The sequence below is a fragment of the Sminthopsis crassicaudata genome, chromosome 6, assembly GCF_048593235.1.
Source record: "Sminthopsis crassicaudata isolate SCR6 chromosome 6, ASM4859323v1, whole genome shotgun sequence".
In the NCBI taxonomy this organism is placed as follows: domain Eukaryota; kingdom Metazoa; phylum Chordata; class Mammalia; order Dasyuromorphia; family Dasyuridae; genus Sminthopsis; species Sminthopsis crassicaudata.
Genome location: NC_133622.1, coordinates 4,052,719 through 4,071,074, shown reverse-complemented (window position 1 = coordinate 4,071,074; position 18,356 = coordinate 4,052,719). Strand labels below are relative to the sequence as shown.

The window sequence follows — 18,356 nt, the reverse complement described above, 5'->3', positions numbered from 1 at the left end:
CCTCATTTGTTTTCCCTAATAAAATTTTGTTCTTTACTTTTTAACAAAAGCCAGAGGAATAGAATAACAAGAAAAGGATAAATGTCTAATCAGTTTGAAGAATGTGTTGTTAAAAAAAAAGAAAAAAAAAAGGTCAACTGGAAGTCTCTGGGATGATCAGGAAAAACTTATCTAAATTCTAAATTTCCTTCCCAAGATATGCTCCCATTCGCCTCACCTCTTTCAGTAGGCATTTGTTAATGTTTTTTGGAATCAAATATGTGGACTGCTCACTTGGGATTTTTCCTTAGCTGATGATGATGATGATGATGACGATAAGTAACTAGATGACTTATTGGATAGAGTGCTGAGCCTCCAGTCAGACATAAGACTTGAATTTGAATTTACTCTCAGACATTTATTAATTGTGAGACCCTGAACAAGTCACTTATGAATTCCTTTCATTTGAACAAGGAGATGGAGAAAGTAATGGCAAACCAGTTCAGTATTTTTGCCAAGAAATCCCCAAATGGGTCAGAAAGTGTTGGTCAAGACTGAAGCAACCCAACAACAACAATGAGAAATTAATAAGAAAACTTTTCATATAATAATCTCTTATGAGCCTCAAACAAACTCTACAAGGTATGAACCAGGGGTAATTTCAGTTCCATTTTTTATATGAAATCACAAGGGCTCAGAGACATGAAATTCTTTGCCCAGGGCTAGTTAGCTAGGAAGTATCAAAAAGGAAACTTGAACTAAGGTCTTCCGAGTCCAAATCCAATATTTATTGACTACACAAAAGGCAAACCCATTGCTAAGCGCTACTCCTGGGAGATCCATGAAAGGAGGGTGCTTTTGACCAGAAGGAACATTTGTTCTAGGCTTATCAAAGGACCAAGAGAAAGGAATCTATTCTGAAACTTTTCCTCATGCACACTGTTGAGAATATAAATAAATCTACAGAGAAACATCACAGTGTAGTGGAATTGGACATGAGAAGGGCCAGAGCCCTGTTTATGCTGTGCTATTCACTAATTGTGTCTCAGAAGACAGCATGACCTTGTAGATTAGGCAAAGAACTTGGAGCCAAGAAAAGCTGGATTTAAATTGGTCTCTGAGACTTTGTGTCTCTGGAAAATTTACTTCCCTTCCCCAGGCCTCAATTTCCCCATTTGTAAAATGAAGCTATTAGACTCCAAGTATTTTTGTCATTCTAAATCTATGACCTAAAATGTGGATAAGGTGCTTCACTCATCTGAGTCAATAGACTGAATATGGATATAATATTTTCACAAGAACTCAGACTTTATTCACTTGAGGAAAGGTCTTTAAACCCTAAATTATAATGCAAACATGGTTAGTGATTGTTGCACTTAATCTATGGAACTTTAAATGAAGGATGCCACAATTTTGACAAGTCTTATGATTTTTTTTTTTGGTTTGAAAGCAAAGTTTTTAACTTCTTCTTGATGAAATGATTGACTTATTTTGCAAACTTGTGAATATTTGAGCTTTGGAAGTATTCTGAAAATCTTTCATGTCATATAACATTTTGAGGTTTGTGAAGAGCTTTAAGAGTAATAGCTCATTTTAACCTTATTGCCATTATTATCTCCATTTTATAAGTGAGGAAACTGAAATCAGGCAGGTTGAAGTGACTTGCTTAGAGTCACCAGCTAATAAGTCTTTGAGCTAGAATTTCAATTCAGCTTTTCTTGACTACAGGTTCAGCATTCTGCTACTATACCACCTGCCTATCTATGACTCTATAATGATTATTATAAATCAAAAAGAATTGAACATTATCAAATATAAAATTTGGAGAAGACTTTAGATAACCAATTCAAATCTCCTCATTTTACAGATGAAAAACTGAACTAGAAATCACAGAAGTAATTTAATCAGTGACATTTGTCTAGCTAGTGATAGAACTTAAACTAAAAGTAAGCTCTCCCTCCCAGATCTGTGTTCCTTCCATCAATTGCCTAGAAATACAGTAAGGGGAGAACATTCATAGAATTTACTTTTTTTGGCTCAAATTATTTAAATTAATCTTTACATTGATAAGATTTATTGGAAATTGGCAAATGTCCATGTTTTCATACGCATAATGGATAGTATGTGTTTAGTAAATATTTACCAAATCTATCACTGATTTTCTTCACCTCCTGTCAGTTTGGTTCCAATAATTAATCAGTGGTGATAGACTCCATTAAAAATATGCATTAAAAGTCATCTTCTATCGTTAACAGTCAGAAATAAAAAATGAAAGTGAAGCTGGTAATTAACTTTGCTTTGTATTCCTGTTGGATGTGATGAGGAATGATTAGCATTTCAATTAAGAAGGGGGAGAAGGAGGTCACCAAAGGAAGATTGGGTTAAGGGAGAGGAAGGGGTCTTGCTCTTCCTTCTATCAGGTCCCATATTAGATGTTGGATCTCAATGCACTCATCCACGGTTTTATAAATTCATTAATACCATTTGAAGCTTAATTGATAAAATGAAGCATTACTCATTCTTAAATCGAAGGCATTGTCAGATAGGATTACTTGGTATTTTATTTGTTGTCATCTGCTGGACATAGTTGTTATTACAACACAGCTCTATTAGAATAATGAGGATGATAATGATGATTTTTAAAAATATTCCAACTGGCTCCTTCTGGTGTTGCTGTTTGTGTCTGTGGGATCAACAGTTTCCCACTTTCAAAACTGGGGAACCAATTCTACTTCCTAAAGCAGTCCATTATGCTTCTTAAGAAGTGTGTGTGTGTGTGTGTGTGTGTGTGTGTGTGTGTGTGTTTGTTATGTATGTATGTCTCTGTGTGACACAGAGACATACATACATAACAAACACACACACACACACACACACACACACACACACACACACACACACATATATATATATATATTACCTTCATCCCTTGATATTAAGTCTATGTCTTTTTCATGGCTACTTCCTCTTGCTCCTTTTCCCATCCTTTGAGAAAACAAAAATGCTCTAAAACTTTCTCCTCTTGAAAAGTTTCCAAATACTTGCGGATGGTTATCTCCATGTTCTAAGTCTTCTGTCTTATAAGTTCATATTTACAAGGCTCGATGGCATGATTTTAAGATGCTTCCCCATCCTACTTATCTCCCTCTGAAAAGTATGACTTGAAGATATTACTGTTGTCGCAGCCTGATTAGGTCAGAAGCCGAGAAGGCTCTTACATGGTTGACGTATCACATCGAGTTTGCATTCCTCTAAGACGCCCAAATCTTTTCCAGATAAATTTGAAATTGCCTCCGCTTTGTAGGACCCAGTTTGGGGGTATTTGTGAATTGGAGAAGCATGGCGCCTGATTATTGATATACTCTTCTCATATCAATTATTGTATCCGATCATATAACAAAGTCCTGCTGCTTCTGCCTCCATGTTTTCTTGCATGTGTCCTATGTCATTCTATTTTTATTGCTTTGACCCTCATTACCAACCAACAGGACATTTCAATAGTCTTCTATGGGTGAGTCCATCGCTTTTCTTCCAAGCCTCTCCTTTGGGGAATTCTTCTCAATTCTCCATCACAAACATGCTTTTTTGTGAAAAATCTGTTCTTGTTAAATCTCTGCTCAAAACCTTTTAATGGGTCTTTATTGCATCCCAAATAAAATTCAAACTGTTATTATTTAATAGCAATAGAGAACAAATATATGTAATTCTTTTTCAGTGTGCATGCATATACATATGTGTGTGTGTGTGTGTGTATATATATATATATATATATATATATATATATATATATATATATATATATATATACAGAGAAAGAGAGAGAGAGAAAAAAAAGAGAGAGAGAGAGACAGAGAGAGAGAGAGAGAGAAAGAGAGAGAGAGAGGAGAGAGAGAGAGGAGAGAGGGAGAGAGACAAGAGAGAGAGAGAGAGAGAGAGAGAGAGAGAGAGAGAGAGAGAGAGAGAGAGAGAGAGGAGAGAGAGAGAGGGGAGAGAGGGAGAGAGACAAGAGAGAGAGAGAGAGAGACAGAGACAGAGAGAGAGACAGAGAGAGAGACAGAGAGAGACAGAGAGAGAGAGAGAGAGAGAGAGAGAGAGAGACAGAGACAGAGACAGAGAGAGACAGAGAGAGAGAGGAGAGAGGGAGAGAGAGAGGGAGAGAGAGAGAATAGTGGGTAATGAATTTAGACCTATAAGGCATTTAGTTTCACATTTGAAAAAATTGAGGCTGAAAGAGGGGCTGATTTAGCCATGGCCACAGCAGATCATAAGTAGTAGAGTTTAAATTCAAAGTCAGGACCTCAGATTTCACATGCAGCTGCTTTCCACTGCCCTGTGCTATGTTTTGTCTCTGGATCTGCACTAGAGGCAAGATGAAATAGTGGAGGAGGACCCGGGTGCAAATCTAGGATCGGACCTTAGGCATGTCTCTCAACCTCTCCCTGCCATTGTAGAGATGGAGCCATTGACACTGTCGGGGACTGTTCCCTCAACTGGGAATTAGACGCAGCTCCTATTCTTACACATATCGTATGCTCCATATGGATCTAATATATAGACACACTTATGCGTTTGTCCATGTCATACACCAGATTATGCATAATTGTACACACGTGGTTATGTCATTTATTATTCTACCTCTACATGTGGTTAGACTTAAAATCCAGAAGTCTTCAGTTCCACTCCAGCTCCGATCTGGACCAGCTGTCCAAGCCCAGGCAAATCCCTGGATTCTGACTCTTGCACCTGCTCAGAGTCCCTCTGCTGAGGATTATGGGCAGGCTTCTTTCTACATCCTTTACATGCTCAGTCCCACAGGGTTAGTCTGAGACATCCCTGATTTGGACCGGCGTAGCCAGCCACAGAAAGAACTGTGGGCCCACAGGGCCAGTGAGCACTAAGGTGAGGGGGACCCCACCAGCTCCAGCCCATGTTGGCTTTGTCTATTTACCACTTGCTAAGACACAGTTATAAAATGCAGCTAATTTGCAATTAGATCTATTGCTCATGCTCCTCTTCATGCTGAATCCAGACAGGATCATGCTTTCAGAAGACTTTTATCTCGGGAAGTTTCCAAATTCAGCCAAGCCTCCAGCGTGTTCCCCAAGAGCAGTCAGTCCTGGCTGGCAGTGGGAGCTGCCCGCCCACCAACACATCCCCATTCTGCTAAGCAGTGCCAGGTAATGAGGGCCCCAGCCCACCCTCTTCTCAGGTAACTGTGTCAGGCTCTGACAATGTCAGCAGGCTGGGTTCTCTGATGTGGGATTTATTTAGGTCACCACAGCCTGGGTTACACAATATCTGAGAATGAAAATGGGTAATTCCGAGCTCCTCTTTGTGCAGCCCTATGACCTCCCCACCATAGAGCTCCTTTGATTAAAGCCCCCTCGGAATATGTTTTGAAATGGTTCCTGACCTGTCATTAGCTTTAATTCTTCTAGGACTCGAACCATTGTCTACTGGGACCATTCAACACTCATTCAGGATCAGAAAGATTAGGACTAAAAAACTGTCCCCAGATAAAAAATGCTTTAGCTTTCCTATAAAAATATATTTTAGGGATTTTTTTACATCACTTAAATTTCCTAATATATTCCCCCAAAAGCCAACTTTTGTGCCACAAGATGAATAGGTTTGTTTTAAGTTAATCAAAAGTGAAAAACACATTGAATAAACCTGACATTGTCAAAACTGCTCCTCACTCATCATCCCCTCCACTTTTGCAAAGTGGGTCACTTATTTTATTTCTGGAGTTTTATTTCAAGTGTCCTCTTGTTCCTTCATTTACCTTGCTCTAACCATTGTGCATTGTGTGGTCCTTTTCCTGGTTCTACTTTCTTCACTATTCTTCACTTTACATGTGTTCCCTCATGCTTCACTCTATTGATGATGTTGGTCATTTCTTGGAGCAAAGTTAGGTTCCATTTCATTCACATCCTATAGGAGTTTTTAACTGCTGTCCATTGACTTGTTGTTTAAAAGCAACAACAAAACAACTTGGTCAGTGTATTTCAATAGAGTTGCTTTCCTTTGTAATCTCATGTATTTTGTTTTCTACATTCAAGGAAGAATCACATGGGCTTCTTCAGACAGTCAAAGGGTCCATGGCACACATACAAGCATGCAGGCACACACACAGTTATTAAGAACCCAGGATCCCCATGATGCAATTTGTCTAATTACGGCCTAGTTGATGGGACCACTCTGGTTCTGCAACTTTGTTTGCCAGCAGAAAAAGAAAATAATACACCATAAATATTTTAGTGTATATAGATTTTTTTTTACATTGAATTTTTGGGGAATGTATGTCTAGTAGCAAGAATGAGAAATATGGATCAAAGGACATGGGCAATTTAAGTCACTTTCTATTCATAATTCTAATCAGTCAGTTGGTCAACAAGCATCTATTATATACAGTGTTCAAGTCACAGTTCAAAGACAAAACGGAGGTCTCTTCCCTCAGGGAATTCACATATTCCTAGAGAAGATGTTACAAATAATAACATATATGCTATATGTGTGTATCTATCTATCTATCTATACATATATATCTATATCTATATCTATATATATATATACATACACACATTTTACATACATGTACATGTATCTAATGTTCTTGGAAAGTCGTAGAGAGAGGGGAAGAAATAATAGCAGGAGGAATTAGATATAAGTTTCTTGGAAGGTGAGCTTGGAGTGGGGTCCCAAAGGAAGCCAGGAGGGAGAGAATTCCAGGAAGGAAGGATAGTCCATGAAAAGCTTAGAGTTTAAGGTGGAGGGTTGCGGGGGAAAAGAACAGCAAACAAGTCGGAGTAGCTGGATTGGAGAGCAACAGGAGTGAACCTTTGCATCCTTATAAGCCCCGTGGGAGTTCTTGTGATCACCCTACTTTACAAATGAGGAAACAGAAGTATAATTTAGCCAACTTGCCAACAGGAATACAGCCAGTTGGGGCCGGAGCTAGGTTTCAGACTTGAATCTTCCTGACTCCAGGTTGAGTTCTCTACACTATGTCACCTAGATGACTCTGTTGATAATTAGCATTAATATATGGCTTTAAAGATTTCAAAGCACTATCTCAGTTGATTCTTAGAGCACCTCTGAGGTAGAAATTATTACCCCATTACCTCATTTTAAAGTTAAGAAACTGAGGCTATCTGGATTTAAATATTTGCCCATGTTCTTACTTTTAGTGACTATGTGAAAGAGAATTTGAATTGAGGTTTTCTTGACCCTAAACCTGGCTCTCTATCCATCATATTTCCTAGCCACTTCTAATACGTGGAGAGAAGTAAACTTTAAGCAGCCTGGGAGGATAAGAAAGGGTCAATTTGTGATAGGCTTTAAATGTCAGATTGCATTTTATATTGGTTTTGGGAAACAGGGAATCAATGAAGTTTTTAGGGAAAAACGGGGTGACACAGTCAGACTACACTTTAGAAATATGGCTTTGCTATCCAAACAGAAGATGGATAGGAGTTGGGAAATATGAGGTAAGGAGATCAACCAGAAGACTATTGTCCCTATGTGTGTGGGGGAGTGGTTAGAGGCTTCAGGAGGGGGACGGTTGTAAGAAGGGCACGTATTTGAGAGATGTTGTGAAACTTAACAACAGCTTGGATGTGTGCTGAATGCAAGTGAGGTTGGAGACTGGTCCCCTCCAGGAGCAGGCTTTGTCCCAAGAATGTTGGGTAGAAGGAATGAAGGCGGTGTTTGGGGGGGGGGGGATAATGAATTTTTACATATGCTAAATTTGAGGTGGTTATGGGATATCCAAACAGATGTCCAAAACAAAGTTGGTGATGAGAGACTGGAATTCAATAGAGATTAAATATAGATATGTCATCTAATTAGTGATGATGATAGAATCCATGAGAGCTGATATGGCCACGAAGTAAGATATTATAAAGGGAGTATGGAAGAGAACCCAAGAAAGAACTGTAGGGAAAACCCATGTTTAGTGCTGATGACTTGGGTGAATATCCAATGACTTAAAAGTAATCAGAAAGTAAGTGGAGAATCAGCCGAGAACAATCCCATAAAACCATAGGGATGGGAGCATCTCCAGCAGAAGAAACTCATCAGTAGTGTGGGAAACAGATATCAAGGAGAATCAGGACTTAGAAAAGACCATTCAAAGGGTTGCAGGAGACTTTGGAGAGACCAGATTCAGCTGAAGGATGATGTCGGGAGCCAGATGTTAGAGGGCCTGCTATTCTTCATCCTTTATTCTCGCAGAGGACCATGACATCAGGGAGGTGATACCATGACATGCAAGGGAGGGAGCCCCACTCTCTCCTCCTGAGCCATCTGGTCCAGTGGCCACATCTAACTCTGGAGAACCGGAGGGTCCAGACGTGAATCAGCAATTGAGACATCCAGACTGGCTGTCTCTCCCAGATGGATGGGGTAAGAGAGGGAGAAGAGCCATGGATGGCAGATAGCAAATGAGGATCTTTGAAGGAAAGAATAGAAGCGGGCAGGTTTGTGGGCAGCCCAGAAGTAGCCAATAGTGAGTGTGCGCTGGAAGACGAGGAGTGTGAATATGATGGGGGAGCAATCTGCTAAAGTTAATGGGAGGGGGTTGCCTTTGGAAGATTAAGAACCCCCTCTTCATGTAAGAAAGGAGAAGGAGGACAGAGGAGGAAAATGTCTGAGTGGGGTAAGATGAGGAGGAGGACAGAAAAGTGTGCTCTTGGCTAAATGTCCTTATTTTTTTTTCGGTTCTCATCCACAAACCTAGAGGGAGGGCATGCGGTGGGAGGCTTAAGGAGGTTTGTCTAGTCTGTTTCATTGATCTACTTTTCTATTTTCAATCTAGTGCCAAATTGTTTTGACTAATAGCTTGAGGTCTAGAAGTGATATCATTCTGTTCCTCCAAATGATGAAGTCTCCTTTCTACAGTGGAATTTCAACCTAATAGGAAGCAGTAATGTGAAATCATGGTTCCCCCAAACACAACGGAATTGATCCAGAATATCTGTAGTGAGGGAATGGACAATCCCATTATACCCTGCCATGCTCAGATCACGGGGAGAGTGCGGGGTCCACGCTGGGGCACCCCACCTTAGGAAGCTGGGGAGTGAGCTGATGAGGGGTCGGGGAAGAGTTGCCCCATCCCAAGGGGGTGGGTAAAAAACCAGAAACGGTTTCCTGACAAAGGAAAGACTTAAGGAAGATGGTATAGTTTTGTGTTTTGTGTTTTGGTTTGGTTTGGTTTGGTTTGTGATTGAGAGGGATAGGGCAAATTCTGTTTAAAGCCCAAGAACGTAAACAGGAGCAATGGATAGAAGTCTTAAAAAGATGGATTGAAGCTTGATGTTAGACCGGGGGGAGTTTCACGACGGAGGGAGCGTGTCAGCTGGGTTTTTAGGGGAGGACAAAAACAAAAAAAAAGGACCCAAATACATTTCAGCCGTAAGAACAGTGGGACCAAAAGCCCAAGAGTTACAGTGCATCAGAGATGCCATGTGGGGCTGGATGGAGTGATAGAAGGGAACGGTTCAGGGTAACTATGGAGAGAGCGGTCCCTGCTATTGTGGGAGACTGACAGGTTGGGACTGCATCTGGAAGGGGATCGGAACCATCCAAGGCTGCGGGGGTGGTACCGGTGCAGGAAGTTACCTTAAGAGCACCACAGGAGGTCTACAAGCTAGCAAGATTATTGTGTGTAGAAAGGGAAGACAAAAGTGGGAGCCAAGTCCAGCCAAGCAGTACTGGGTATACAGCTGGCACATGGCAGGGGATACAGAGGGGAAAACATGGCTCCTGCCCTCAAGGAGCTCCTTGTTTAAAATGAGAAGCTAAGTTCCAGGCAATCCTTTTAGGATCGAAGGGGAAATAGCTAAATCTACCTCCGTATTTCAGACGCCGAAAATGATGGAAACTTATTAAAATTGTGTGGCCTGACCTTTGAGGGGGTCTACATCCTGAACTGGAGCTCTTCCCACCCCTAGCCCCATTACCATAAGTAAATCCAAACAAAATCCAGTGTCAACATTTATCGAAGAGTGTCATATGTAGGCAATTTTGAGAAAATAAATATTTATGCAGCTCTTGAAATATCAATGTCCTTTCTGAGACTGACAGGCACCAGCTGAGGCTTTTGTTCCCTACTTTCTGGGTTTCAGAGATGACCTGGCAAATGTATTCATTTGACACCATTACAAGAGTGATCTGAAGCCGGCGGGCAAAGATGGAGAGGGAGATGCTTCTGGCTCTCCCCAAGATGAGCAGGAGAGGCCTGCCTTGCCAGAAGAGCCTGCATGGGAAGGGGCAGCTCTATTTTTACCCTGCCTACCTGCCAGGAGAGGGATTTAAAAATAACTTGGACTCCTCTGGCTTAGAAGAGGGGTCAGATTTGAATGATGATAATGGAGTGAGAAAATGGGGCTGATCTGGGGCAAGAAAGCAAGCCGGTACATGGGGGAGCCCCGAAGTGGACGGTCCCTGGGAGAAGGCACAGAAAAGCCTCCGGCACATCCCAGGGGACCACAGGTAGCGGGCAAGATGCAAGATGGGTGGGTCACAAGTCTTAGAACTAGAGAGGGTTCCAAATCCCAAGACCACAGACCCATTTGACTAATTGAATATTAACAAGATAATAAAATACTGCAAAGATGGGGGAGCCCTTAGCGGCCTTTTACCCTCCCCCATTCTTCCTTCACCTTAAAAATTGGTAAACACTTTGCTGTCCAGATTGCCACTGAAACTACCATGTGGTTGTGGTCCCCACGTTATAGCGTCAGCTCCTTAGGGAAGGAGGCTGAGTTTGCCTCGGTATCCCCCAGGGCTTACATGGCACGGATGAGCATTAAATAAATGCTTGTGGGAAAGGGGAGGGCAAAGGGATAGGCAGTTACCCAGTGCCCTCTGAGCTCTAGGCACTGTGCTCAACAGTTTTCCAGATATTACCTCATTTGATCATCGCAATAACCCTGCAAGGTAGAGGAATCATTATTCCCATTTTAAAGTTCAGAAAACTAACAGGTTGAATGATTTGTCTAGGGTCACACAGCACATTTCTGAAGTCATATTTGAATTCAGATCTTCCTGATGCCTTGCCCAGCCCCAGAGTGGACTGACTAACCATATCCTCAGGACATAGCGTTATGCATATACTAAATAATACATGCTCCTCCCTTTCTTTTTCTTTCTCATTTCCTTCCTTCCTCTCTCCTTTTATCCTTCCCCTTCTTCTTTTCTTCTTCCCTCTTTTCCTCCCTTGAAATCTTCCTTCCTTCTATCCTTCCTTCCTTGCCTCCTTCCTTCTTACCTTCCCTCTCCTTCCTTTTCCCCTTCTTCCTTCCCTCCTTTTCTTCCTTGCTTCCTACCTTCCTTCCTTCCTTCTTCCTTGTCCTTCCCTTCCTCTCTTCTCCTTTCCATCCTTTCTTCTTTACCTTCTTCCTTCCTCCTCCCCTTCCCTCTTCCTCCTTTTCCTTCCATCCTTCTTTGCCTTCTACCTTTCCTCCTCCCTTCATCCCTTTTCCCCTTTGTTTATTTATTCATTTATTTATTTTCTTGTGAGATAGTTGGGGTTAAATGACTTGCCCAGGTGACACAGTTATTGAGTGTCAAATGTCTGAGAGGTCACCTTTAAACTCTGGTCCTCCTGACCCTGGTCTGATATTTCATCCATTGTGTCACCTCTGCCCTCATGTCCTTTGTTTCTGAGGAGTTCAGGTTGGGCTCCTGGCCCTGACCCTGGCCCTCATTTTGGGATGCCCTACATACTAGAAAAGCCCAGTGGCTGGAGAATTAGGATAATTTCAATATTTTGTAAGGATCCACAATGTCATCAGTGTGGCTTTCCCTTTGAAAGGTGCACATCAGACTTGCACATCCCTTGTTATGCTGTGTAATTCTCTCTCACAACCTCCCCCTGCCACATAATGGGTCCACCGGATGCCCTGGAGCCCCTTCTCTATAGCTTTTAACATCATATGAGAGAGAGCCACTGCAGCCTGACCTTTGTCCTGCTTTTGGACATTTACAAAGTCCTTTCCTCACTCCAGCCCTGTGAGGATAAGAGTTCTGTGAGTATTCTCATTTTCCTTGAACTTAAGGGGGATCTGAAGGTCAGAGAGGGGAAGTGATTTACTCAGGCCCCCGGCAAGCAAGCGGAAGGATTGGAAACCAAATTCTACTTTGCAAATATTGAGGGGGGTTTATTCTACTTTGTACAGAGCAGCTTGTGGCTGTGGTGGAAGGGGGCTGGGGAGGGAAAATCAACCTAAATGGATGTGATCATCTTATATAAGATAGTCTTTCCCCAAAGTCTTAGTTCAGTTCTCAAAAGTTATATAAAATATTTAATATTCACATGTTAATATTACATAAGCTATTGCTTTTAATAATTAGGGACACGCTGTGTAAGCCACCCAGCCCTCTCTTCCCCAAAGACCAAAGCTCCATACCCAGAGCCCAGGCTGTGTAGCTTTTAACAATGCTCTGTCCTTAAGAACACTCCCAGATCCTGCATTTCACTCAGTTTCAGCACCTTCCTGTCCACACTAAGCAGTTTAAAGGGGTAGAGGGACAAGGAGGGGAAATGGGTCACACAGGGAGCCAGCACCTGCACTCAGGTCTTCAGGCTGAATCCAGAGCTCTTCCTGCCCCTAAGGTCCAGCAGGACGGAGCAGTGGGCTCTCCCCGGTACATTCCACTGACCCTCCCTGCAGTAGCCAGTATTCATTTTGTCCCAGCACACATTTCCGTGCAAGGCAGATGGAGAATTGTAGCCATAATTACATTTGAAACCCAGTTTCAGATTGTGGATTAGATAATAAAAGACACACACACAAAAGGGTCTCTTTGTTCATGGAGGTTATTTTCTTGCCTTTCTCTGGTAAAATATTCAGCATTTGAAGGTGCTCTTGTTCTTCTCCCCCACCTTCTTCCTTTTCATATGTATGTGGCACCTCATTAACAGCTCCCAGGGGGGCTGAGCCATGTGATAAATACATGTAAACCAAGTGTGACCAAAGGCAAGGAATCTTGTCTTCTGAATTATTGAAACCCAACTGGAGGCATCCCTGCAGGTCAAAGGCAATCCAGTCCTCCTCTGCCTCTGCTCCTGGGTGGGTCCTCAAAGGGAGAGTCCCAGCACAGAGATGGAGATGATTCCTATCTGAACCTGTAAACCTTCACTATTGTCTTATGCCTTTGATCTCCTAATAATAATAATAATAATAATAATAATAATAATAATAATAATAATAATGATGATGATGATAATAATAATAATAATAAAAACAGCTAGGATTATAGATAACCTTACCAAGCTAAACTTGATAAATTCTAGAAAGCCAGCTGTGGATGGTCCTCCGGGCTTCCTTTCCCCCTTGCCAGGGAGGTGGGTCCAAACCTTAACACTCCTCGCTTTGGAGAAAGGGGATCCATTTATGGTGGCTCCCCTCTCACATTTCAGAGGCCTTGGCAACACGTTCTCACACCAGCTGCTGCAAACCCCCAACTCCTTCCACTTCCCACTCCATAAACACGAGTCAGGAATAGAGAATGGTATAGAAAGTGAGGGTGATTGGCTGATGAGTAAGAGGAGGCAACGAGGGCACGTTTCTACAAGTGTGACAGCGAGGGGGAAGAGAGGCGGGTGGCGGATCCAAGGAATGTTTTTGTTTTGTCTCAGTTTTGGTCTGTTTTTAGGATGCAGAAGGACGGGGAGGGTTTATAAGTTGAGGGTAAGGAGCCAGCAGAGAGGGAGAATTTGTGGATAAATGGGAGGAGAGAATGGTCCTTGGTGCTATAAGCTTAGGAAGGCATGTCATTGAGCACATGGGGATTTGTTTAAGCCTGGCCAAGCTCGGTGAGCTCCTGAGACTGGGGAGAAGGAGAGAGTGGAGTAGAGCACTGCAAATGTTGAGGTTTGCTAACATGAGATGGCCTCAGTCTTTTGGATAAAAGGAAAGAAGGCTAGCCGCTAAGAGTTAGCTGGAAGTGAGAGGAAGCGGGGCTTTTGAGAGAGCAGGCAACAGCTGTTGTAGAGATAGAAAATCTGAACAAAATAGTCACAAAACCCAGATCCCTTCCCCGTACAAACGAATGGTTTTATGAATTGTATGAATACTCATGGCAAAGGGAGGGGCAAGATTTCCAAGCAGTCGGGTTGGAGGGATGGGGGATGAGACTAGATCATTAGCCCTGAACAAACTGACTTTCCAAACTGAGATGAATCAGGCTTGGTTTGGAAGCAGACTTTGTAAGTCTTCAGTTAGGAAGACCTGGATAACTTTCATGTAACAATCCATCTGGTGATTGTATGAACTTCCACCAGCCTTGGGGCTCTTTTCATGGACACAGGAAGGCTGGAAAGCCAATTTAAGTTGGCAGTTGGGTTTTTGGTTCAAATACCAGTGATTGCCTTAATTGTGTGTGTGCTGTGTAAGGCTGGAGAGGGTAGGCGTAGGGGAGAGGATTTTTCTTTGACTTATTAGGATGCCTCGTTGGGTTTTGATCATTCAGAAGAAAAGCTTTCTTGTTAATTTGGTTTACGGAGCTCTTTATGCACTTTATTTCATATGAGTTTCACAACACCTGAGCAAAGGAGATGCTATTATTATCTCTCCCTTTAAGAGAAGGGAACAGAACAAGGGCTCTGGGAAAGATCTGTCTTTTGATCTTCTTTAATTGAGAAGCTCTGCCTCTACAGCAAGTTATTCCCCTCCCCCAATTCCAGCTCTATGGGAGCCCAGATAAGGAGGGGTAACAAACCCCCCACATACACACACATGAGTGTGGCTTCTGCCCTAGCGGAAGTCATGGAGGAAGGCAGGCAAGGTCCTAAAGAGACAGTCTGATTTGGGGTGCATTGATGAGACCTCAGAAAAGTGATCTCTTTACCCACTGCCCCCATCCCCCAAGACTGGGCCTGCCAAGGAATCTCTGGATTCTTTCATGGAAAGGTCATGTCCTTCTTCACCCGTCAACATGTTGGGCCTAAAGACGAAGCCCTTGTCCCTCATTTCCTCAGCTAGGTTATCACCCACTTAATCCTCCAGAGCCTAATCTGAGCTCATAACACATGGGAATTTTTAATTAGAATTTCATTTGGTCAAACGAGGCATTCTGTGGGAACAAAGAGTTTTAAGTGCCCAAGAAAATGATGTAACAATAATTATTATTGTCATGATTAGAATCGATATTTGTAGAACACATTTATGTGAACGATAATAGATTTCCTAACAGCCCCGTGAGAGGTATATCAATACTATAGAAAGGTCAAGCACCTTCAGCCAGTCAGGATGCCATCTCAGGCCTCTTGGACACAGGTCCACGGCCCTTTCCACTACTCCCTACTGCTTCCAGCTCTAACACCTGATTCATTTTCACCATGTATTTGTGCGGAGCACTGCTATGTGTAATCCCCTCTTCTAGGAACCCAGGATTACAAGATAAAAGTGGCCCACCTGTCACCATGCTCTACTGCTGTGACTCAGTGTGGCCACGGTGGGTTAAGGGAGACTGTGGCACGTCATTTCTAGGGAAGCGGAAGCCGGCACTTGGGGGACGCATAACAAGAGTCCATCATGATCCATAAGCTGCTTCTTACTTATCTGTATTCTTCCTCAGTGCCCAGCACAGTGCTCTGTATTTTAGAGATGCTCAGCCAATATCTGCAGGAAGGAGTGATCGAAGTAGCTGGTAATAGTCATTAGGGAATCAGTAGTGTGTATTGCAAAATACAAAGCATGTATTTTCGTAAGCGATATTTTTAATTAACTCTTCAATAGAGAAAAGAGGTTGGACATAAGACTGTTCGATTCAGCCTCGCCGACAGTATTCTAACAGTAATCTCAGAATTAGCTCTCAGCACAAATACAAAGATGGTGTCCCGACTGCTGTTTCTGAGGTCATATCAGTACAATACAAAAATAATGGGTTCATTTGGCCAGCCCAGTTGACCTGAGCTTCAAAAAAGGAATGGAGTTGGACTGAATGGATCAGTTGTTCCATTGTTTGAACTCAGTGGTCAATTCATTTAAAACGCCCACAAACAGAAAGCCTGGCCTTTTACCTACAAAAACAATGTGCCCACAGTTTTCTGGGACAATCGCCATTCAAGCAAAGAAATCATGGCGGTTTTACGGAAGATGCATCATTGCTTTATCAACTGTCCCGGTCTCACGACAGTATTGGGTTTTGTTTGTTTTAAATTTTCTAATTAGAGAATTATTCTAGATCATCTCCGAGGTCTCTTACAGCTCTAAAGGTCTGTGATTCTCAAAAGACCGACATTGCTTTAATTGCATTACTGCTTAATATACATTCAAAAATCAGCAAACCAAATTTGTATAATAGGATATTTGCCCTGCTGGTTTGATGACAAGTCAGGGTCTCCTAGGTTCCATTTTCCATTTGTGCAGTTTGAAGAATTTCACCCTAATGAAGCAAATTTCAAATCTACCTTGATTAATGATGATAATAGCTCATATTTGGGTAGTGCTTTACCAAACGATTTCACATACATTATTATGTTTGGTTCACCCACTGGCTCTCTGAGAAAGGAACTGGAATGAAAAATGGACCCATAATTCAATTGAAACAAAGAATCCCTGGATGAGAAAACCTTATGTACCAATAAAGATCAATACTTTATAGTTGTAGGGAGCTTCTTAGAGGGCTAAGAGACAGCCTGTGTCAAGGGCAGGGTCCGAGTCTAGGTCTTCCTGCCCGTTCCAGCCTGGAGCTGCCCCTTTGAGGGAGGGGATGCAGATGAGAAAGAGCCACATAGACAAGAAGAGCTAGGTTCAGAAAGATGAACTGAATTATAAATAAGAGGCCACACACACACACACACACACTTTATTTTTCATCACATCTTCTGTTTTTATATCACCTGGATTTATGAATTTATATTCTTCCTTGCTCACTCCCTACTCATAAAGTTATCCACTGCAACCAAGATTGAAAAACAAAGAAGGGAAAGAGCCCTTCCCTTTTATTAAGTGCCTACTATACTCCAGGCATCAGGCAAAGCACTTTATAAACAATCGTATCTGGTACCCTGAGAGGTAGGGGATTAAGCTCCCCATTTAATGGTTGAGGAAGCTGAGACAACAATAATTAAGTCACACAGATAGTACAGTCTGAGACAGCATTTGAACCCAATTTTCTCCAGATTATCCTATTTGGTGCAATATCTACCTGCTGGTTCGGAAACTAACACATTGACTTCATCTGGCGATAGTCGGTGGTCCACATTCACACCATCTACCCCTACTTCCCCAAATGAAGTAGCTTCCTCAGCTCTTGTCCAGGGCCACGCTTGCTTATTTTGTGTTCTTTTCTTTTCATTGTTGTAGTCTTTATGTATGTTGTTTTCTTGACTCTGTTTACCTCACTTTATAGTAGTAAATATATTTCCATAAATATGTACATACATGGATGTCGGTGTGTAGACACAGTTTTTCCTGTGTTTCAGAACTAGACAAACAATGTATTTAATGACTACAAAAAAATCTAAATAGAAAAACAACAGAGACCAAACCTGACTTCAAACAATGGGTGAGAAAATGCACTCTGGTCCTTTCTTGGCAGAGGGAGAGACAAAGCATTGGCTGTACAGCCAGAATTACAGAGACGTTGGTTAGTTCTGCAAAACTATTTTCTCCATTTCCCCAGTTTGTTTGAGGGTGATTGGTCTCTAGGGAGGAAAGAGGGAAGTATATCTTTGAAAAAAAAGTATATATTTGGAAAGCAACGTGCTACACCATCAAACATAAAAATTAAACTTTTCAACGCCTCTCTGACATCACATCATTATATTCCTGTACCACAATTTAACCATTTTCCGATTGGGGGATAGATTGTTTGTTCTCAGTTAATTTTCTACCAGAAACATGATAGTTTTTCGTTTAATTATAAGGAACTCACTAGAATCCATGCTATTCATAGGGAAAATATCTCCCCAACTCGAAACACTACACTTGCCCCCATGTATTAAAACCCTAATCCAATCTAATATTTATGTCTCTTGCCTAAACTTTTCTGTGATTGTCCCTTCACATTATATAGATGACTCTAATTTCTCAGTTTATACTAGTGAAGTATTAGCTGTATTAATGTAGCAAACTGATCATGTTTTAAGTGGAGATCCAATAATGGATGGACTGTGTGTGTTTTACCTAGGGGGTGCCCCAGGTAATTTCAGAAAGATGCATCACCTCAGGCCACCCGGTTATTAATTAGCTTGATCACAATCACTCACAGAGACTTTTAAAGGCATCTAGGAAGAAGAGATCTGCATTGGACAAGGGCTTATCCTTAAAATATTTTACCCCTCATTTTTCAGGCTTCCTTAGGCACAGAGGTACAGAGAATTAGCTGGATAAAAATCTCAGATCTCTCTCTCCTTCATCTGA

General features: G+C 41.9%; 1 protein-coding gene and 1 long non-coding RNA gene across 5 annotated transcripts in view; one reads left to right on the top strand and one right to left on the bottom strand.

Annotated features, from left to right (window-relative positions):
- LOC141547666 (uncharacterized) overlaps positions 1 to 18,356 on the bottom strand; it is a 519,112-nt gene that overhangs the window by 95,092 nt on the left and 405,664 nt on the right. The window lies entirely within an intron of this gene.
- The window catches only part of HS3ST1 (heparan sulfate-glucosamine 3-sulfotransferase 1), a 42,040-nt gene that overhangs the window by 21,125 nt on the left and 2,559 nt on the right, over positions 1 to 18,356 (top strand). For 2 of the 4 annotated variants that reach the window (XM_074276131.1, XM_074276130.1), the window contains one exon: positions 5,009 to 5,156. The exons of the other annotated variants lie outside the window; for them this stretch is intronic. The gene's annotated coding sequence lies outside the window, so the exon portion shown is untranslated. The remainder of the gene's footprint in view (positions 1 to 5,008; positions 5,157 to 18,356) is intronic. 4 annotated transcript variants of the gene reach the window in all.